Source organism: Silurus aristotelis, assembly GCF_946808225.1.
Source record: "Silurus aristotelis genome assembly, chromosome: 14".
In the NCBI taxonomy this organism is placed as follows: domain Eukaryota; kingdom Metazoa; phylum Chordata; class Actinopteri; order Siluriformes; family Siluridae; genus Silurus; species Silurus aristotelis.
The window spans coordinates 15,488,389-15,511,664 of record NC_139587.1 but is presented as its reverse complement, the minus strand read 5'-3'; the positions used below and the strand labels follow the sequence as shown (position 1 = coordinate 15,511,664).

At 37.5% G+C, this 23,276-nt stretch overlaps 1 long non-coding RNA gene across 3 annotated transcripts in view; it reads left to right on the top strand.

Moving 5' to 3' along the window:
* LOC310736754 overlaps window positions 1-23,276 on the top strand; it is a 72,821-nt gene that overhangs the window by 6,590 nt on the left and 42,955 nt on the right. The window contains exons 1-3 of one of the 3 annotated variants that reach the window (XR_014536650.1): window positions 917-2,096; window positions 6,710-6,768; window positions 16,574-17,129. This is a non-coding gene — a long non-coding RNA (uncharacterized lncRNA). Of the gene's footprint in view, window positions 1-916; window positions 2,097-6,709; window positions 6,769-16,573; window positions 17,130-23,276 lie in introns of those variants that run through there. The other 2 variants (XR_014536648.1, XR_014536649.1) reach the window with 2 other exon arrangements.

Sequence of the window (23,276 nt, the reverse complement as noted above, 5' to 3'; positions counted from 1 at the left end):
TGACTCCAAGAGGGCCTGTGGTATTTGCTGGGAACTGTGGGTCTCCGGCACGGGCACTGGGGGCGGCTGTTGGCACCACACTGTGCAGCTGAACTCTGCTCAACCTCTGGAGCACCACAATTCAGGCAGGAAATTGAAATATTGTGCCACAATGGCAGACCAGCGGCCATTTATCATTGCTGGCTGGCTCATGGTGATCCATCCCTTAGGTTCAAAGGTAAAAGAGTCAAAGAGAGAAAGAGACAGAAAAGAGTAAGGAAATACCGTACCTTGTAGGGGTCCTATGTGTAACTAACTCTGACACCTACCACCCACTCTGTCCATTGAAAAAGTCAAAAGTGCAACAGGCATAGAATGAAATACACCTAGCTTTACTTACACATTACTAAAGGATCCCAATTCTCCACTGACAAAGGCTCACTGATCAAAAATACAAAAATATACATTAAATGTGTGTATTTTTTAATGCTGTACCATTATATAGCCCCATTTACACCTACTGGGCAGTGAACTGAAAAACAAAACTGAGAGCAAATACAAAAGCAAAACAAACAAAGAAGCAAAAATAAAACTGAGGACAGTTTACACATCAGTAATTGTTTACAGTGTGCATCAGCTGTAGGAAAAAACAAAACAAAAAACACCATGTGCAACCACATAAAGCTTTCTTTTTCATTCTTTCAAATCACAGCCATGGATGCTTCCAATTTGATTAAGCATGGGAGCAGCCGAAAGAAGAAGAAGAAGACTTCTCTGCTTCTTTCTATTATGTTGTCTATGGAAAATACAATTTCCACTTTGGAAATGGTTCTTTGGTCTATACGTTATATCTAGTATACGTTCTGTGTTTCTATGACTTGTAATTTGTGCAAACCATTGTTGCTAACGTCTGAACACATTTTTACCGGAGTTCATTCTTGATTATTTTCTTTATACTGTTAGCAGCATTGTATGCTGAAAGATTTATCTGCCTGCATAGAATTACAACCAAAAAAAAATATGGATGTATGTTATTTCCTTATTTTTCAAGTTTCAAGTATTGTATTTTGAGTGGCAATTCCATACAATTTTCTATAGAATTTTCTTTAGTAGTGGCATAGATGAGTAAGTGTGCAGTGTATGACAGATGTCCCTGTAGTTTTGAAAATGCATTAAAGCATTTAGGGGCACACTCACTGTTCACATGAATCATTGGAAGTGCATTGATTGAAGACAGGTGAACTTTAATTAACGAGACCGGTTTGCCATAAGTGTAAAATAAAGTACAATTAAGTACAATAAATATGTATAAAAATATATATAAATATTGTTGCGGTTTTATTTTACCACCAAAAATATATTTTAAAATACTGCCTGCATTTGCAGGTTTGGTTTTGGTGGTTCTTTGGGATTTGGTACGCTGGTGTGCTTTTGGGTTTATCCAGATGTGCAGATGTTTATTATTATTATTCATTTTTTTTGTTTTGTTTTATTAATTTGTTTTGCGACTTCGCTCTATCATGTCTATACATTTGGAAAAACCATAACTATGAAAGACAATATCAGTGTTGTTATACTGTCATATAATGCGTTATACAGTTATTATAACGGTTGTCATTACATGAATGACTCTCAAAAAATACTTGCGGTGATACTTTCATCTTTATCTCTATAAAAATTTTATGGTCAGATGAGACGAGATGGTGAGTGTGATGTATTGATTTAAAAGTTAAAAGTTCACAGATACAGCCGATTGAAGCAGGATGATGCATATCACTTTAATTTTTTCCCCCACAAAGTCGTCTTCTCATCGCTGCTTCTCATCTGACCTTGTGAACCCCGTGCGCTAAGGTGTGGTTTTTTTATTCTATTGGAATTATTACGCACTCATTAAGGGACTTTGTAGCTATGGTGAGGATATCAAGCGCGTTACGTAATGTCATACAGGAAATGACATCAATGGGTCAAATGTAAAAAAAAAAAGAAAAAAAAATCATAATAACTCATAACGGACAAATGGGAGATGTCCTAAACCTAAGAGTACAGCGGATGGTGGATACAGGATGTTGAGGAGAAGATGGATGCTAAGAGGACAAGACGCGCAAACAATCAACCATGTAGGAGTTACGACCTGGCTGTGTGTGTGTGTGTGTGTGTGTGTGTGTGTGTGTGTGTGTGTGTTTGATTCTTTTGCATGACTTTTTCATCCACATGAAGTGCTGCGTCGCTCACTTCTCGTTTCCCCTCTGATGCCGGTTGATGTCACCTCCCAAATGCAAAAAAGTGACGTATCCACGATTACTCGTTTGGCGGAAATCAGAACGATCTGGATGAGAGAAACGCGCGCGCGAGATTTCAGTCTATGCCCGGTGTCAGCATTGCAGGTGCGCCGAAACAGAAACCATCGGGAGACTGAAGCGCGGCGACTGCGTCGTATTTTTATATTTATTTATTTTGTATAATGTGCGCAGGGTAGTGTGCATCGGTGTCATGTTTTTTCTTCCCCGTGCGGCTTTTCTCGAGTCTAACGTCGCTCGATAACGTGAGAAATTTACCTGCGGCGACTTGCGCAGCGGGACGCCTCTGAGCGCATCCCAGCCCCGAGCTCCAGCGAGACACAGGCGCGAGCCAATCGCAGAGAGCGCGCGCGTCTTTTTTATTTCTGAGCGCGCTGCGTCACGTGGTGCCTGATGCGTAGATTCAGAGTTTACTCTTCTATCAACCTGCGTGTAGATCCAAGATCTGCTCTGAACACTGCACAGGGGACATACTGCAATGCCACGCACTTAGAAGCACGTTTTCTAAATAAAATAACATTGTTTGAATCGGAATTCAAATTAAGCCAGTTTATGCAAAATCCTAGGGCAACATGTTAAATCACCATTCTGTTTGCAAATACACTTTTGTAAGCTTGGAAATTAGGCTTACTTGATATTCTGAGTCAAGTCAAGTCAAGTTTATTTCCATAGCGCTTTTCACAATGGACATTGTCTCAAAGCAGCTTTCCAGAATTTAAAAGTTAAGGACTGCAGTTATCTAGAAGTTCTAACTTTAAGGCTTGTGTATATGCACTGTCCTGCACGAGACTCTAAATCTCATGTGCTGTCTGCTTGTGGAGAGTGATAACTCTATTCCTAGAGCTTGTGAGTGTACAGGACTCGTTGATCTGTCATCATGTCACAGTGTAAGAGAGTATGTATGTGTGTGTGTGTGTGTGTGTGTGTGTGTGTGTGTGTGTGTGTGTGTGTGTGTGTGTGTGTGTGTGTGTGTAGAGTAGCCAAACCAGAGCAGGCACACACAGGAGCCGTGATGTTGTGTTGCACACAGTGTAATGCAGCCAGACCTCAGGAGCCAGCAGTAATTAGCTGGGTGGGGGCATTCAGCCTGGCCATATATTCAGCATGCTGAAAGGGTGTGGGCAGGGGGTCTATTGACGGGTGACAGGTGCAGCGGCGGAAGGAGTCAATCGAAACTAGAGCTGCAGCACAGCGCAGGGCTGTGTCTGGTCCCCTGGGTCACCTCTGGGGCCCGATTGTGGGTCAAAATAGAACGCAAGTTCAAGATCCACTTCCTCTTCAATTGTTGCTCACAGTTCCTAATGCCTAAAGAATAAGAATAAGTGTATTTGCTGTTGTTGTTTTGATATATATAAATTTTTTTATTTCACCTTTTCGTTGAAATGAAACAACACAAACATACTTAAGTATAGTTAACCGATTCATTACTTTTACCAAAATAGACTCCTAAAATTTTATTTAATTCAGTTTTAGCAGCTACTGTTTGGGAAAACACATATTATTGTGATGATATATTTTTTCTCTGTGAGGGCATTTCTGCTTTAACCAACTAATCCAGGTTACAACCATTACAAATCCTGCTGTCTTGGTGAGTAATAGCCAGACAGGAGTCATGCTCTAAAACCTTGCTTTTATTTAGCATTCCTCTAGGTTTATGGCCAGGTGTTAAAAATTATCCTGGATATTTATTGGAAAGTTCAGAAGAAAAAAACATTTTTTTTTGCTTACATCTCACTTAGATACACACAACCCAAACACATTTGGAGTACACACATAAGCACACACAAAGTAACAGCTCACGGATGAGGCTATTATCCACAAGGACATAAAATGGCAACCTGTCTCACTCTAATAATTAGCCTAGTATCAGTATGAGCAATAAATGGAAGGCAGGAGATTATTACTAAACTCTAATGATCTCGGCTAAGCCAGACAAGTGGTGTGTTTGCAAAAGTAAAGGTACAAAGCTGTGTCTTTAGAGTGCTAATTTAGGTCCTGGTTGCAAGCTTCTGGTCCAGAGGTGTCAAGTGAGTGGCTGGAGAATATAAAATCCCTGATAAAGCACATAGCCCTAACTGGTGTGAAGCTCATGTAACGAGCAAAGTGATGGGTTTCTTTGCATGTGTGTGTGTGTGTGTGTGTGTGTGTGTGTGTGTGTGTGTGTGTGTGTGTGTGGTTGTGTGAAAGAGAGAGAAAGAGAGAGAGAGAGAAAGAGAGAGAGAGAGAGAGAGGTTTACAGAAAGTCTGGCCTTGATTGAGATAGCTTCTCTGTGACTGCTGTCCACCCTAATCCCAGATTATCAAGTAAAAAGACTCACAATACTTAATAAGGTGAAATCAGTAGTCAGGTTAGGCAGAAGAGCAAAACGGAGCTTAGCAAAAAGCCTGCAGGCCACAAGGACTTTTCCACATAATCGCAAAAACATCAAATCTTTTCTTATTACATTGTATGTAGCTTCACTAATGATCACAGTTTCAGGGGCTAATAAGTCAGCAATTCATCTGCCCTGGAAAAGCATTCCAGGTTTTGTGAAGGCCATTATTTCTGGTTCTTAATCACCACCTCCACTTTTATAACCCCTGAAGCCTCAGTGTGTGGCTTGCAGAATCCACATGTGTTCATAGGCTGGGAAATGCCTTTAAACCTAATGGTCTTTACCAAAAGCTTAAGGCATTCTCCTGCTAAACGAACTGTGTTGTGCCTGTACAGTAGTTTATGAGCGATTACATATGATTAAATAGATCATGGCGGAGAATGGGGAGCTTGTTTCCCTGCATGGTGTTGGTTTTGGAGAAAAAGGGTCAAGACCCAGGAGACAGATATCTCTTAATTGGTCACGCATGCACCTTTTCTCTTTAATTTTAAGGCATGTCATACCTGAGAGAGTTTGGTATCATTGCACATAAAGCTGTAACGCTGTATTTGACCAAAGGTTATGCTTTTAGAACAACTTTCATGAGCTCTCAATGCACCTTTTCTCACCAGTGGATGAATCCCAGGCATTTATCATCAATCAACTACCACCAAGGATTTCTCCATCAGAGACCACTGTGAGTTCGGTTTAGTTGATGAAGGAGAGTAATTAAGTCATGGTGGTGTTTTTGTCTTAAAATGAACTTTAGAGTCAATTTTATTCGCCTTGAGAGTTTTCATAGGAGTCTCGCTGGAGGTGTGAAGTGCTGTGCTGTTTACATTTGGCCTAACAGCTGCACACTTGGGAAAGCTTGGAAAAAAAAAAGAACGTCACCACCCTGTGTCGTTGTGACTGGCGTCACACCATCACTTGATGCCATAATTCATGTGTGTCATCTGTGCATGGTGTGTTTAAATGTCAGTGCGTGTGTGTATGTAGGGTGGGGGTGGGTCTTTTTCTCCTCCTGTTTACCCACTGCCTGAAGGCCCCCTGCAGAGAGCAACAGCAATTATCACCTTGGAGGAATGTGGGACCCTCGTGTTAAATTCCCTTTGACCCCCATGGAGGAGGAGGTCAGGAGGTGCAGCTCCCCCTGGGGGACAGCATGCAGTTAGGGGTGGAGGGGGTGTGCCATGGATGGGTGCCTTTGGGGATGTTTTTCTTCTTCTTCTTCTTTTTTTTTTTCTCAGAGAAACTTTAAATCTGGCACAGGTTTTGAGCATGGTGCACTTGCAACACAAATAGATGACTTGTCACTTTAATTTCATTCTTACACACCATAAATGCATGCTTCCCACCTTAATTAAAAGTGGAGAACGTTATCGCATGCACCAGAATAGTCACACAGACATTTTTACTTATTAACTTTTTGCTGCATATAACAGTTTGTAAAATTTTAAGTTCATTGAGTGCCAAAAATGTGTTTCTCATTGTAAGTACTTACTATTTTATGTTGTTTTTGTCAAGCTGGCTTTAGTGAAAATATTAAACATCATCAGTGCATAGGCTAATTTAAACAACTTTGGGTCAATAGACCTTTTTTTATCTCCAAATGTCTTTTTGTGATCATAACCAAGTGTATTCAGAGAGAACCTTGACATTCTTGCATTTTACAGAGAGATGACTGATCTTCCAATTGCTTTAAAAGCTAGATTCATTGGTGTATCAGAACACTATCAAACATTGAGTGCTTTGTTTTAGAACTCTATTAAAACATATGGCTGTTTTTACCTGATGAAATCTATGAATACTGTCTCAAGATCTCAATATTACCCCAATATTGCAAACGATCTTATTCATCCAGTAAAAATTAAAAGCAAAGAAAGGATGTTTCAAGCTTCTATTGCTTCCCTTGGCAGCTGGAAGTGGCATGGGATTTGGCTTTGATAGACTTTATATTCTGAGGCACTTATGAATGATCGTCAGAAAGGGAGTAGCTATCTCATAAGGTTACTGAGGCTGATCATATGCTATTATAGTCAGACTCTGAAAACTGACTTTTATGTTTTCTCTCTACAGAGGCTCACTGAACCTGCCCACACAAGACATATATCAAGTCTGATTGAGCACCCGGAGAGGTAAGACGCCATATCGATCCGTTCTATTAAGGGAAAGCGTTTGCCATTTTGATAGATCTGAGTTGTTTTTGTTAAAATGTTTTCCTTCTATAAAGGAAATTCTTGAAAACCTACTGTCATGTGCTGTAATTTGTGCTGTAATTGTACTACTTTAGTGAATTTTGCACTCTGCACATGTAAAGGTTATGGCTTGTGTTTAAACTTTTGTTGGTATCTGCGACTCTCTGGTTTATGATTCAGGCTCTGTCTTCAGAAGCATTCAATTGTGCATTAAATAAGGCTAAAGTGCTAAAATGGACCCTAACTGTGACAATGCAGAGTATTCCGGTAGTTACATCAGATTATTCTGTCATTTCCAATTAGTAACCCAATTAGTTAGGGTGAGACCAACTTCCTGAGGACATAAGGGGTCTTTACCAAATGATTTCTCCAATAACATCAGGTCTTTACCACACTGTTAATTCTGAAACAAGCTTTAAGTTTGAGCATCTGTGTATTTTGCGTTTATGATCTTGTTTTTGATCTACTTTCAGGCTCTATTCATGCCTACACAAATGACATACATAATTCTTGGTACACCGTTAGCATTGAAAAGAACACATCAGTCTGGTTGAAACAGAGACAAAACAAATGACAGATAAACACTGCTTTTGGTACACATGCAGCCATTCAAAATAAACATAGAAAAATATAAGAGAATTGAAAGGGGATATTCATACATACTCATTGACTCAACTGGCACAAGACATGTTATTTATATTACACTGAATGAAAACATTTAATTAACACACCAATTATACAGCAGTTGTATATGCAACCTTGCATTTACACATTCACATTTTTTTGTGAATAGGCTGGCTTCTTTGGTTCAGCTGCATCAAGATGAAAATAAAGTAAAGCTTGTGTCAGGTTGGATGGATATAGTTATAATAAAATGGTCATATAAGTTGCTAATGTAACCTTTTTAGTATTCATGCAAGCATCACTTCTCAAGTGCTCCTCACTTCATGTACAAAATAACATGTGGAACAGACAGCAGAATTATGTAATGGAAGAATTTGCATGAGCTGCACTGTAGGAAAGTTATGGTTGTTGTTAGGACAAGAGTGTTGGAAATAACGTTCACAGCATTTCTTCCTAATGAATTTATATGAAATCAAAAGTAATTGTTTTTATTTATTAGAACACCTTCAAATTTGGTCTTTACCAGGACACACACATACACACATAAAGACACACAGCACACTGTGGTGCTCCACATGCTTACAGGCTCTGCACTAGTTTCACACAGCCTGCAGGGAAAACAGCACCAAAATGAGAGAAAAGGAGAAAAGCAAGTGGGAGAAAAGGAGAAAAGCAAGTGAGAGAGAGAGAGAGAGAGAGAGAGAGAGAAAAAGAGAGAGAGAGAGAGAGAGAGAGAGAGAGAGAGAGAGAGAGAGAGAGAATTTGAGAGAGAGAGAGTTGAAGTTTTCCCTTGCAGTTTTCTGGCCTATACAGAATGCATCTGCTTGAATGCTCTAGCACCACACAGCCTCAGTCTTTGTTTTTGTCTTAAAGGAAACCGTCTGCAAATTTGGACTCGATGAAGCGCATCCGTATATGTTGTAAAAGGTGCAAGCTACGCAGGCTTCTTTCATCCTTCCTAAATTCATACTATTGTGTGGAGTTTCATGAGCCATATAAAATGACTGAAAAGTGGTTGGTTAATATTTTGAAGTGGACTTTGATTCATCAAGAACAACATTTATATTTTGGCTAATAGTAAGCAATTCAAATGTTAAGCTTTATCACAAACATTTGTCATAAAATAATAGTGAGGAAATTTTACACAAACAGATGCTTCTTTGCATCATATTGATTATTATGATTTTTAATTCTCATTTGTTTTGTGAACAAAACAAATGTGCACTACTTTAACTTAAGTAACAACGTATTTGCCAGTTTAAGTGTTAAACCAGACCAGACCAAGCCTGATTTTTAGACTTCGTCTCAATGCACTGAGCCTGCCAGACAGAGGGACATCAGCCTTAGAGATGCAACAGAGATCAAGTCAATTAAGACGAAGCAAACAAACAAATCCTCAGGAAGAAAGACACAAAAAGTCTGAGTAGTGAGGAGGGTACTGAGAGTGCTTTGGCCCCTATCTAAATCAGTTAGGGGCCTAGGCTTTGTGGACTCCCTGTCTCTAGGGGCTGGTTGGGTAATTATTGACGATGTTGCACGTGTGGGAGTAGGTGAATGTAGCCCTTGCATGGGTGTCCAGCACACAGTGTTTGCATTCTTGTTGCTCCCCGTCAATGGACCACGGGGAACACCCTTAACACAGAGTCCAACCCCCTTATAATCAGAGCGCATCCTGTCTCCACTCCTCCCCTCACTCCCTCATCTTCTCCCCGAGGAGAATGGGAGCAGTCTGAGAAGGCGGTAAAGACCCATCTTTGACATGTTTGATGGGGGCCCTGCTGGACAAAGCCCTCTTTGCTGCTCGACCATGTGGAAAATGGTGGTGGTGGAAAAGGGGGGACAATTAGCGGGATCTGCTAATCATGCAGGCAGCCCTCGTTCAACTGACATGAAATTTTTGTTTAATCTAACATGTCAATAGACAATATGACAATGGACTTGAAATAGAAAAACAAGGCCTAAGGCCATGGTCATGTTATTATTATTATTATTTTTATTATTATTATTATTATAGAGAGACAACTGTTATGAGCTTGTGTCTTTGTAGTTAGTCAGAGTAAGAGCAGATGTGAAAGAATTAAGCGCTCTTATGGACAGAATACCTCTGGGCAAATCTCTTATTTGATTTGATGTTTTCTTGTGTTTTTTGTTTATTGGGGTTGAAAGCAAAATTATTTCATTATTGTAATGGAAAGTAAAAGGTGAAAAGCATGTGGCACAATAAATACTATACATGCTAAATAAAAAAGAGGAGAGAAATAAGTTTTTTGAACCCGTAGCAGAAGTAATTTACGAATAAAAAGACACCAGTACCCTTCTTTGTTGAACAGTAATGTGAAGGCTTTATTCAGTAAATGCAAAGAATAATTATATACACTTCTTCTATCTGCAGATCAAAAGCATGAAAGACCTTGAAAAACATGATCAAAGATTTACACACATCATACCTCATCACACCTCTTATCACACATTTTAATTTTTTATTTTCTTTTTTCTGCATTATGTCTGGGAGAAACTCTATAGCTTAGTCACGAACAACTGACTGCACACATGAGTACAGAGAACACTGTCCATGGATTTATGTACTCAGTGTGCAGTGGTCATGGGCTGACATGATTTTAGTCTGTCAGTCTGAAATATTTGGAAGAGCTGCCACTAGACCCATAGAGCCTTAAGATCAGCTGTAGCTCTCACAGAATACAGGATTATAGTTAGATGAAAGGTAGGCCTAAGCACACTAATGTGTATAGGTGTCTGTGTAAATAAATATATTTTTTGTGGGTTTTATTGTGTTTCAGAGAACACTAGGAAGAATATTCTGTAACTTGATTCTTGTCAGACAAATGTGTACATTTTCAGGGACTTGGAAGTAAAAAAATTATGGTATTTCATTTGGCTTTTTAGGAAAGATTTTGGATTTTCAAATGATATATCCAACCCCTGCTTTTAAATAGTAAGGTAGGTCCTGTGTGGTTAAGGATGACATGGCTTGGGCATAAGCATCTGAAGTTAAAACGTGTGGGTATGTGTAAGGCATCATAATGGTTAATTGGGCATTATCAGAAAAAAAATGCCAGAGTCATTATTTCCCCATACAACCATTCAACATTCAATGTGCTTTGCTCAGACAGGAGATTAAATATTGATGCCAATTTATGGAGGGGTTTCTGTTTTTTATCAGTGCCACTGTTCTGTTTGATGCAGGAGCAGAAATCTGCCTTACACAAATCCCTATCAATCCTCATCATTTGAAATACTACCACAGGGGATGTTCATGCATTAGCTGAAGCATCTAGTGGGAGCCGAGCCAAGACCAGATTGTTGAGAACAAGCACAAGAGGAAGGAGTTTGCTGTGGTGTAAGACCCTGACACCCCCCAACACCACCACAACACACACACACACACACACACACACACACACACACACACACACACACACACACTTACTTCCTAAAGAATTGCCCTCTGCTTACCCCAGTAGAGGGTCTGCTCCGCCACTCTGCCCTAAAAACTGACTGCTTGAACGAGTGCACCAAAATAGGTGCCTTGCCAGTCTCCATGACAGGCTGCGCATAATCAGCGTCAGCGGTGTGTAATTATGGCTGTCAGGCTCATCCACTGTAATTGATGCAAGTGTGAGCGGACTTGGCGGCCAGGGCGGCCCCGCCAGCACACATGGCAGCACCACTGGCACCACACTGAAAAAGCTGGTGAAGAAAAAAACATTACCTGTCTGGTGTTTCAGTATAAGTGCGTTGTTAAGCTCTGCCACATGACTGTTCGACACTGGTAGACTCTACTACACATAGCAGTGTCCCCATCATCTACAACAGCTTTTTTCTTTGCTTTTTCACTTGGCTCTGGATTCTCAGGATTAGTATGATGTTGCCTGAGCAAATTTTGCAAATAGCAAAGCGGGTGGTGGGCATGATGAAAAATTATGTCAAAGCTATAGCTGCTTAGGTGTCTCCGTGGTAAGGTGGTCTGCCTGTGGGGTGCATTTAGCTTATCACTACTGGCTTTTTAATGCGCTCCAATTCCTGGCTTCCTGGAGAACATGCAGTGCAGCCTCGGAAAGAAATAATTACTTAACTTCAGGGGTGCTATTTAACTTGACGTTTTTATGCTAGTGCATACAAGAGGGAGAGGGGCAAATGAAGGGGCAAACGCTTGGCATTTAAGAGCTTTCCCAGAGGCTTCGAACAAATGGCTAGGGTATCTACTGTGTGCTGTGATCTCAGGTGTTTTCCCTATCCCTAACTGCTCAACCACCGATTCGACAAAAAGTCACAATAATCTGTGTTTCAGTGGCGCTTATGAATGAAATGATACCACTGCAAGAATATACAGTGCAACGATGTTAGATGAATTTGGAAGATCTTAGGAATAAACTCTGCAACGATCATGCTTAAGTGTGTGCTCTTGAAATCATAGTAGCAAAATTCCTGTATTTGCCTGTTTAGCTGTCAGCCATTTTAGCAGCTCCTGCTGAAACTGGTCATTTGCTGCGACATCAGGGCTCCCATTTGCTAACATGTTTCACATTTACATTTTTGTAGTAGGACCAAAAAATTGCGTTGGGGACAATACTTCATCTGTCGAAAATGCAGAGTGCCATTGGCGTGTTATGCAGCTTTTGAGATTTTGTAAGAATATACCACTATTAAAAAAAAAGACTTTGCCAATAAGCACAGCAGCATATCTTTATTCTGTGTACACTATATTTACTATATAGTGCCTACTATATAGGCATACTACCTGTTGTTCTCCTAACATAAAAGCCTCTATAAATAAGAATTGCACTGCTGATTATGGTGTTTTCATTGTATTGTGCTGAATTGCACCTAATCACATAGATTACACTCTATTCCCACTGACTTGTGCAGTGGTGGCTGTTGGTTTATTTGCTGCATAGATCTCCCAGAGTAGCATATCCTAATAACAACCATAGGAAAGGGTGGTAACCCTTGAGATAACTGATTGGGGAAGAGTAGGTAAGATTGATGGCTGAGCCTCTTCACCCCATCAGTCCCCTCTCACCCCCATATGCTCAGCCTGCCAGAAACAGACTGTGGAGAATCTCATTAGACATTAAAATTAACAGCAATTTTCCCCACATTTTCCCCCACATCGAGCTACCACAGGGGTTTATTTAGTATGATATTATTTTTTTTCTTCTTAAAATTATAGTTGTTTCTATTTTTGATTTAATTATTCATTAAAATGCAATGATTATTGTTTGCGCAAAAGTCAATAACTTAGGTCTATCGCAATGTTATTCCTTTCTATTTACATATTTTATTGTATTAAACACACATTTACATAATTCTCCTTTTCAAATAACATTTTAATAGAAAAAGTCTAATTTGTTCTTTATAACCATGTTATGTCTCCTGACACTTTACTTGGCAGGAAGTAAAGGTTGTCAATTGGATTAGTGTTAATTAAATGTATATGTGCACACACAGGTAGAATTAACAACGTGAGGTGTCATTTTGTACGTGTCTGAGTGCCATCGCCATTAGCACGCAGTCTGTCACTTATGTTCTAGGGCCAGAGCCGTGCTAGCAGGGCTGCACCAACACAAGGTGAAGTGTGAAACTTTTGAGAGCGCAAAGCTAATCATTGTGCAATTATATCAACCAAAAGGGAGCCATTAGCTAAGTGCTAACTGCTGATGGTGGATGCTTTTGCGCTGGGTGAGGATGGGATGGCTGAGGCTGTTGACAGTGCTTGAATAGGTCTCTGAGGCCCTGTGATTTGGACGATCAGCTTCACTGTTTTACTAGCATTCATTAGCAGCATCATTTAATGTAGTGAAATGACATAATCATAGCCAGATTTTATTAAACATGTCACAACAGCCTTTGAAAAATCGCCCTGGCTTGTCTTGCAGAAGTGGTGCACTTAGTGAACAGATGTCTTGTATATTCTGTGTACTGTGGAATAAAGCACATTCAAATTACAAAATGTAATCTGGGCATGATGCATTTGAGACAACGGATGTGAAAGTATTTGTTTGAAAATATATAGAACGTGCTATAATTATAAATGTGTGTGTGAGCACGTGTGTGTGTTGGGGGGTGTTTCGTGGTGTGGGTTTATGTTTTTATTTCTTGGTGTGTACCAAATGTCTCCTTAAAGATAGCAGTTTCTGACAGTCTTAACTTTGTATGAACATTTGGTGGGATCCTGCAAGGGCAAATGCTATTATACAAAAACTACAGCTTTTATTTAAAATAGTACAACAGACAAAAGTCTACCTGTTGGATACTGAAGAAAGGTTAAGTGCAATTCAGCGAGAAAATGACCGCAGGTATTGAACATTTAGGAAAGACTTTATTTTGACACATATATTTCAGCAAATGTTTTTTAAATGAATAATTTTTTCCCCTTTTTCTTCTTTATTTTCTTAACCTTGCCTCCAGGCATTGACTGAATAAGAAGTCAGTTTAACAATGCACTTGGAGCAGCACCCAGTATGAGTAAATAAAACTGTTGAATTTGTAGCTTGATAGGTGTGGCGATGCTGCATTTGCTTCAATCTTCAATCGCTTCAATCAAACCTGAATTGTTTTTTTGTTTTTTTTTGGTTGACATATTGAGTGACCCGACTGATTCTAAAATAATGTGCCATAGTTGGGAAGGTCAGAGCTTGGTAATCATGTAACATCATGTTCTGTGACCTAGAGCAGACATGGAGAGGATTCTTTTATTATGATTGCACCTTATTAGACACTATTTCATGCATTCATATGTATTGAATATGGCATACTTTCATCAAAACTAAGCTTTCAGGGTAGGGTTCTAAGACAACATGTTCCTACAAGAATTTCTGTGCTGATTTGCATGTGTATTTGGGATTATAAAATTGTTAAAAAACGAACTATCTGGTTTTATTCTTCTGGCAGAGACATGCAGATTTAATTGTTAATTCAGATACTATTGCTCAATAGAACTTTTACATTTGAAAAAACACTATTAACCATTATATATTTGACAGGTTTTCAAGATGGGTTTCCTTTGTCAAACCTTTCCAAACTGCTTGGTGTTATTTTTGAATAAATTAGAACAAGAACCAACTAAACAACTAGAGTGGTTATTAGATGCATGCATATATTTAATCAGCATTGACCTTTTTTTTTTTTTATATAATGCAGGTTATTTGTTTTCCCCATCTGTTTATGCTTGACAAAGACATTTTACCCCATATGTGTGCAACCTCATATTTATGGCTCAGGAAACAAGACATGTGCTAATCAAAGGTAACAACCGAATTCCTAAAGCAATTTTAAAAGGCAGTTTTTATATGATTATTGTGAATGTTACAGATTTCCTGCCAATAGTTAACGCAATGCTCTGATTGAGATAGGGTTCTATAATAAACTATTCTGCAGAAGGGGATTGTGTGAAATGACAAGAGCTCACAGAATGTACTGGTTATTAAATCCTTTTGTTTTTCCTGTTCATCACTTGTAAAAATGGCAGCTTTTTGTTGATTGCCAACCCAGAATATCATTCTTTATTCAAGAAAGTCATTCATGCCATGCTGCCTGGGGCATGATGACACCCAATCAGATAATTATATTTCAACCCCTTCTTGACAAAAAGTTTTTATATATTTTATTTGACAGCCATTGTAAGACCAGTAGATCATTTAAAGTTGAATTTCTTTTGTACAGTAGAAGATCTGCTATAGTATAAGATAGTAGTAGGTATAAGTAATATATATATATATAGATAGATAGATGTATAGATGGATGGATGGATGGATGGATGGATGGATGGATGGATGGATGGATAGATAGATAGATAGATAGATAGATAGATAGATAGATAGATAGATAGATAGATAGATAGATAGATAGATAGATAGATAGATAGATAGATAGATAGTCAGTACAGACAATGAGCAATGACATTTAGCATCTATAAAGCAAGCTGTTGAAAAGTTTGCAACGCTTCATATTGACTTCATATATTGACAAATATGACAATTGACATTTATATTTTCCTCCCAGGTACTACCTGGAAAAACACAAAAGGCTTGATTGTAGTTTTGTAGTAATAGATAGATTGTGGGTTTTTCATGGGATGTTCCAGTTTCTGGTAAACCTTAATTGTCCAGATACATTGATTTAAAAACAAAACCTCAAATTTTAAAATGAGTTGTAATTCTCTAATCATGTCCATTTTGTTTCTATTCCAAAAACCTGGTGAAATGCTAAACACGTAAACCATGCTCTTTAAATTTGCTGAAGATTACAAACGTGTTCCATGTGTTTTTTTTTCAATGTGAATAAAATTACACTCAGGTGATTTATTATTTTATGATCTCCATCCTGATTGGCTGCTCTCCGCTGCTTATCAGGGCATGGGCCTTGAAGCGCAGAAACTAGTTTGGATGTCTCTGTGAAGGGGCTCCCCTTAATCTGGTTTATTTACATGGCTACCTCCAAACCATTTGTCGACACACCAATAGCCCATTCCTCCTTCTCCTTCTAGGGATTTAAACTAAAGGTGCAAGAGCCCACAGACAGTAAAAAAAAAAAAAAAAAAAGCCATCTGGCCAAAGGGAGGGTAGGATGGGGGTGAGAGCGAAGGGAGTCGTGCTGGGCAATCAAAATGACAGACAGCGGTGAAAAGTGTTTTGTGGGCTCCCACATATATGTGAAGTAGCCTAACTTGTGAGTCTTTGCAGCTCCCTCCGGTCACCAGGTAAACATGCAATCTATGTTTGCAGTGGGTGTCCTGAATGTATATTCAACCCAACTGTTGTAAGAGCTTAAGGGTAAGAGTATTTAATTTAGCCTGGGTACTATAATTTGACAGAAAAAGAGACTTTCAAGAAGTGACCGAATAAAAAGCAACAAGGGGCTCTGTTATAAGTACTCAGTAATATTCAGTATTTTCACTTCTTAAAAACTAACATTTCATCAAAGTCTACTCTCTTTGTAAATTTTATAATCCCTTATTTTTATGCATCCAATTTATCCCCCATCCCCCCACACTGGCCCCTTTTCCCCCTTAAACAAAAATATGTGGAGGCTTCATTTTTCACCCTACCCAAGCGGCTCTGTTGTCAGTAAGGAGCCCTTAGGAAGTCTTTATTTCTGCCAGGCAGGGCCTCTCGCGTTCCTCCAGCCTCTCAGGCCGTTCTCATGGCTGTCCCCCCACCTGCTGGGACGCTGATCCAGGGCCTGAGCTGCGCTTCAGCGGGAGACAATTACTACCCCACTCTGCCTTTGATCATCTGACCACATGGAAGCACAACAGCTGACCACATGTTTCATCCGACAAGGAGCTCAAGGCAGGGGAAAGAGAAAAAGAGGAGAAAGAGGAAAAGAAGATGGGCGAAAGAAATCCCTCGCTTTATATTTTCAGTCATTCTGTTGTGTGTGTACCATAAGAAACGAGTCTGTTCCAGGAACAGTTTGTCTGCTATCATTTTCTGTGCATTGTAATCAGTTATTTCAATTGCCATGTTTGTCTTTGTAGCTGAGGACAAGGCTTTTTACAGGCTTGGGTTAACCTCACATAAAATGTCCTTTGTGAATTTGATTGTTGTGTTTGCTAAGGCTGTTTTACCAAGCAGAAGAAAGTAATTTGAGGCTAGACTAGTAAAAGTGTGTGCTAATTCTTCTGTCGTTGTCAGCCAAATTGTCTAAAGGCCTTATGGGCCTTTGTTCAAATCCCTGTGTTCTTGCCCAGAGATAAAACTGTAGCCCAACTTCCCATCTTCCAGTCAAGCTCAGACCTACACCTCAGGTCACAGTTTGAATAATGTAAGGTTACTCTAACAGGATAGTAAATGTAGTGGAAACATAAAACTTATTACACATTTTAGAGTAATAATAATAATAATAATAATAATAATAATAATAATAATAATAATAATAATAATAATAATAATAATAATACTGAGAAAAATAATAGTAATGTTTTTAAAATATTTTGAATAGTCTTTTTTTACTTAGATTTGGTGAAGTCTTACAAGTAAGGGGAAATACACTTACAATTTTCAAATATCAGCTAAAATGTTTTACTAAATGGAAATTCAAAGTAGGACATGCTGTAATATTTTGTATCTAAATATGCACACCTTTTGAAAAGCTTTGCCAAATATAACATTAGATTTCTCATCATGTCTTCCTATAAAACACTTGTTAGTTTCAGAGTAATTAATTTTTTAGCTAAATATATTCATATTAGACATACATAGCTAATACTATACTATGTTTTGCATAATTACATAACAGCATCTTCAGACTCTATCATTTATGTACAATTGTTAAAAAAATACACAATTGTTACTTAGTAATATTGATAGAAAATGGTGTAACAATACTTAAAATTATAAATGTCAGCACTTTTGCTTTAGGTCATCTGATTTATGCTAGTAAGTATTTATTTGCTTTTGTATGGACCAACTTTATTTATTTATTTATTTATTTATTTATTTATTTATTTATTTATTTATTTATGAATCAGTGACAGGGAAAATGTTTTACTAACATTGTTTTCATGTATGTTAAGAAAACATATTGTATCAAATGTCCACATCATTTCAGCTGTTTTGCAAATGTTACCACTTTCTGGTTGCATACATCTCCATATCAATGAAATGAATCGGGGTGATGTGTGTACAAGTGCAGGTGTGCAGACTTCATGTATGCGTCCAACTGTGAGTCCAGTGAGACAGGCTAAGTGGTAGTGTGTTCGGGGTGAGGCAGCGGGGCCTGGGGGAGCTGTTTGTTTTGGCCTGTTTGCTGGGGATGGCCTCCTCGAGTGTACCTATTGTGCAGAAGATCACTTTACCACATTAAGGGCGAATGAAAAGAAGCTCTTCACCAGCACTTGGGCCCTGCCTGGAAGAACAGGCGATGTTTTGACTGGCTGCCACCTTCTATTCTGACCGCTCTGCCGCTCTCTAGACAGCGTCTGCTTTAAAAAGAGCCCAGGAGGACACACAGACAAGACCTTCACACATCCTGCATCCAAAGTAGCAACATGTGCAGATTTATATACAACAGTAAAAAAGCAGTTTATCTGTTTTTAAAACCTATTTGTGTCTCATCATTGCATGCATGCATGTGCGTGTGTGTGTGTGTGAGTTTGTGAGTGTGTGTGTGTGTTTATTCACATTTTATTTTTTATAGGATTTTTTTCAAAGCTAGATGTAATATTAATCAATATTAATTATGACTATAGAATGACTGATAATTATATCTTAGCGCTACCTTTATAAAATGTATTTGCTGTTTGCAACTAAATTATAATTGTTATTCTGCTTTGTAATTAAGTGAAAAACACTAATATGTGTTTATTGAATTATTTGCCCATTTAATATTTATTTTAAACAATATTACATTGTCTTACTTTAATTTATACACAGTAAATAAAATGTTATATTTAAAAAATGTTAGTCTCTAAATGAACAAACAAACAAACAAACAAACAAACAAACAAACAAACAAACAAACAAACAAACAAACAAACAAAAGTAATCTGTCTATAATTGTTGTATCTTACATTATATAATGGGTTGGGACTTTGTGTATCCAAACCAACTCAACGAACCTAATGAATGATTCCAAGAGCTGACTTTTTCGCTTTGCACAGCACAATGCTTTTCTCTCTACAAATAAAGTCAGTGATTTCTCTCCTCATGTGAGTTTTTTCCGGTTACTGGCCCTTTGTGTATTTTACCCAGTTCATAATCATTTTATCCGGCAGTTAAAAATAATTAACAAGTCATGCTCTTTTGTCATTTGCCATTATGAGGCTTCCATCCAGCAATGAAAGGCTTTTCATAAGCACACTCACATAACAGTGTCAAAATCAATTGTAAAGTGAAGTAATTCAGAGGTTTACAAGACTCCATAAAATCCCAACATGCCCCAGTAATGAGAAGCATGAGTACCTCTCGGCCCCTGTGCGAGGAGACGACCAAATGCAAGACATGCTGGACAGGGTGAAGTGCTTTAAAAGTAAACTCTTTGATGATGTACATTGTAAATTTGTGTACACACACCTACACACACACACACACACACACACACACACACACACACACACACACATATTTAAATATATATATATATATATATATATATATATATATATATATATATATATATATATACTTATATATGTACGTATATATATATATATATATATATATATATATATATATATATATATATATATATATATATATATATACAGTGTGTGTGTGTGTGTGTGTTTGTGTGTGTGTGTGTGATTGTGTGAGTAAGTGTGCGTTTGTGAGTACATCGAAACTTCTTTATACTTTCCTTATAGAGTGATAACCATAAGCCTTGATGCCAGGGGTCAGACAGTGCTCATAACTCTTCCCCTTCACGTTAGTCTCATGCTAGGCTGTACAATCATAAAGTGAGAAATGTCACAGTTTTCACAAAACTTTGTTTTTTGACTCATTTTTCAGAGCTCACACAATGTGTTCAATATGTGCCTGAAAACTCCTGCCTATAGAGTACATGGGGTCTGGAGAAAAGCAACAGTATTGTCACAGTAAGCCTTGCAGTGGTAATGCTGTGTCTTCACCAAATTCACACTTGCTGGAGATCTCATAACTCCACATGTGGTCTGTGTGGACATTAAACATAACTCTTTTTTTTGCGTTAGACACAGGCTGCGTACACAATCAGGAAAACAGTAAGCCAAGGGGAAAATAGTTAACAGTCAACCACATTGTGTGGTTTATTAATTTGTTCATGGTTTATGACAATCGTTTGATGGCTAATGTCTGTTCCAGATCAGAATAATCTAGTGCTAAATGCTAGGTTTTTCAACAAAGTTTTGAAAGTGACAAATGCTTACACTAATCGCTGTCTAATTTCGTTCACTTTGCATGTGCTAAATGCTTCACTAAATCAGACCCTGAGTGTTAAAGTATGCAGGCAGCTCCATGCTGGGTCCCAAGAGTAGCTCCAGATGCGTACACTAGCGATTAGCACGTGTGATAGAATTAAGGAAGCTGTGACTGTTCTGAAAGAAAAAAACTCAGAAAAACATTCAACCTGATCTCATACAAAATTAATATTAATTGGGAAATATTTTGGTCCAGTTTATATAAAGTAAAAGCTTTGGACAATAACATAGTAGCATGATAGTATAGACTAAATGCTTGAAACAGTTGCTTTGTACTTACTAGTGTAGACATGTGGAGGCAGACTTCCAGTAAGCCTTAAAGAAGTGCAGTAAAAAGAGCATTTGATTTATTCCATATACTTTAAATGCCAGGACTTTCAACACTTACAACCAAGTATAACATAAGGCTGCAATCCATTTGAAAGAACGCAGAGAAAAAAAAGAACATCTACAATTATTAATAGGGGCCATAAATGTTTATTTTAAGTTTTTGTTTTCAGGTGAGCTTTCATACTTTGCCTGTCCATTATCTGTCATATCAATGGGCCAGAAGAACTATATTACATTATATTACAGTAATAGAAAGTTATACTGATAATACACATTTGCCATTAGTTTGCATCACAGTAGGTCTAAGTGTAGAATATTTATATGGATTATGCAAATCAGTAGAGAAAAGTAGACGTCCTTTAATTTCTCTTATTCTATAAAAAAATATATATTTATACCAGGACAACAGGAAAAGCACTATTAATGCATACCTTACTAGTGCATGATTTTAGTATTTACTCTTAAGGCACTGCTACAATACAATACTGATTTGATATGATCTCTTATCAATATCAACAGCTTTGTTGAGAATCTGGGGTAGAATACTCTGATGTACATATTTTGATACTTGATGCACCTGACTACTTTACCGAACCTTTCTTGTTGTCTTGGTGTTAAGTTGAACATTTTATATAAAAGCTTGTTCATTCCTGTGAGTCCTGTAAGCTTGTGGCCCCCAAATTTTTATATTTGCATACACTTGTGTGTACAGATCTTCATGGTACCTTCAGGTGTTTGGTAGTTGCTCCGCAGGAGGACTGGATTTGTAGCAGTTCAATGTATTTTTCTGAAGTCTTGACTGAGTTGAAGGAGCAAAACAAAACAAAATATTTGGCACTTTTGTGAAACATCACGCACTGTGAAATGTCATAATGTTCAAAATTCAATTTCTTGTTTATGAAAATGTGCATGAAAGCAATATTACATTATCAATCATGCTGTTGTACTGAATATCAGCACGGCTGCAATTACTTTCGGCCTCATGCCTATCACAGCCATGCTGATATTTACTACAACAGCAACCCTTGCTGGTGCGGTATTGCTTAATTATTGCAGTATCATATAGTTCTGATTTGTGCAGTTTCAGTCAGGTTGGGTTAAAATAAAGAATATAAGTTCATCTCTTACTTTACCACTGGTGATAAAGTATTTGTTTAATGTGCATATAATTATACAAATGTCCTTTTTTTTAAAAATATATATTCCAGTAGGTTTCAATAGAATTTGTACTAAAAACAATTAAGTCAGCTTATTCATTTTCTTTAGAATATGAAGGGGGACATTTGTTAACAAATTACCTTTTGATATTTGTCAAAACAGTGGCATATATGCGAGTCATATATGCCAGAAAAAGAACCCCACAGAGTGTCATTCAAATGGCTTTTTAAAATGTACTTGTTTATTTCTCTGAACTATCAATTGGTGAATGCAAAACTTGTGCACCTTGTGGGGTTGTAAGGGCACGGAGGGATGTCACCAGCTAATCACAGTAATTTTCCATCCACTGTTACAGTGAGGGCACAACAAAGGGCCATGACATTAAAATAAATAAATAATTGATTAAATAAGCGACTACACAAGAGTTTCTTTTGTTCTGTCAATCCACCATCATTCAGAAATCATATGAGTGGCCAGATGGAAAAAAGAGAGACAAAATTAAAAGCATAGATGGTGAGATGCTTTTTACTCAACTGTCTTTGATTACTTTTAATTAGAGTGCAATTTTCTGTAGAGCAGGAGTGTATGCAATATGGGAGATGACAGGTCTGGCTGTCTCTAAGAAAAATGCAACAAATGGAGAGATGGACCATTAGTATGACTGAGATTGGCCTAATAAGAAAACTATGTAAGAAAAACATTGATGTTCAGGCTCTTTCAGCTTAACCATATTGTCTATATAACCCATTAACTTGTTAGTTCCCAATGTGCGTGAAAATTTTAATGCTGACAGCAAAACTTTGTTTCAATGTTTTCCACTTATTTGGAAGCAAACCCTTTCAAGTAAGCAGGGTCATAAAATATAAAGTATATATAATGTATATATATAAGGTAAAAAGGAGAAAATGTTATTTAGATTTTGTCTAATGGTGTGAAATTATATTTAGCTTTGACTTGGTGAAGGCTACAGCAAATGTATGATATTGAGGTCTACAGGGTTTTTTTTGGGTGCAATTGTGGTGCTGCTTTCACTAATGTATTGATCAACACACATTCATAACTTGTGCAAAACCAGGTTAAAAAAAAGTAAATATACTCTATATAAAAATACTCTATAATAATTTGTACATTTAAAAGCTTAAATGGATAAAAAAAATAAAAGATTTAAATAAAAAATAAATAAATAAATATATATATATATATATATATATATATATATATATATATATATATATATATATATATATATATATATATATATATAAAATATATATTTTTTAGATTAAACATTTCAAGCTTAAAACAAAGCTATGTAGACAATATTAATAATAAATATGCTAATTAATAGGCACCTAGCTTCATTTTATTCTTTATTTAGTTAGCTTATTAATAGTAAAATAATCATGTGGTGTTTATATTG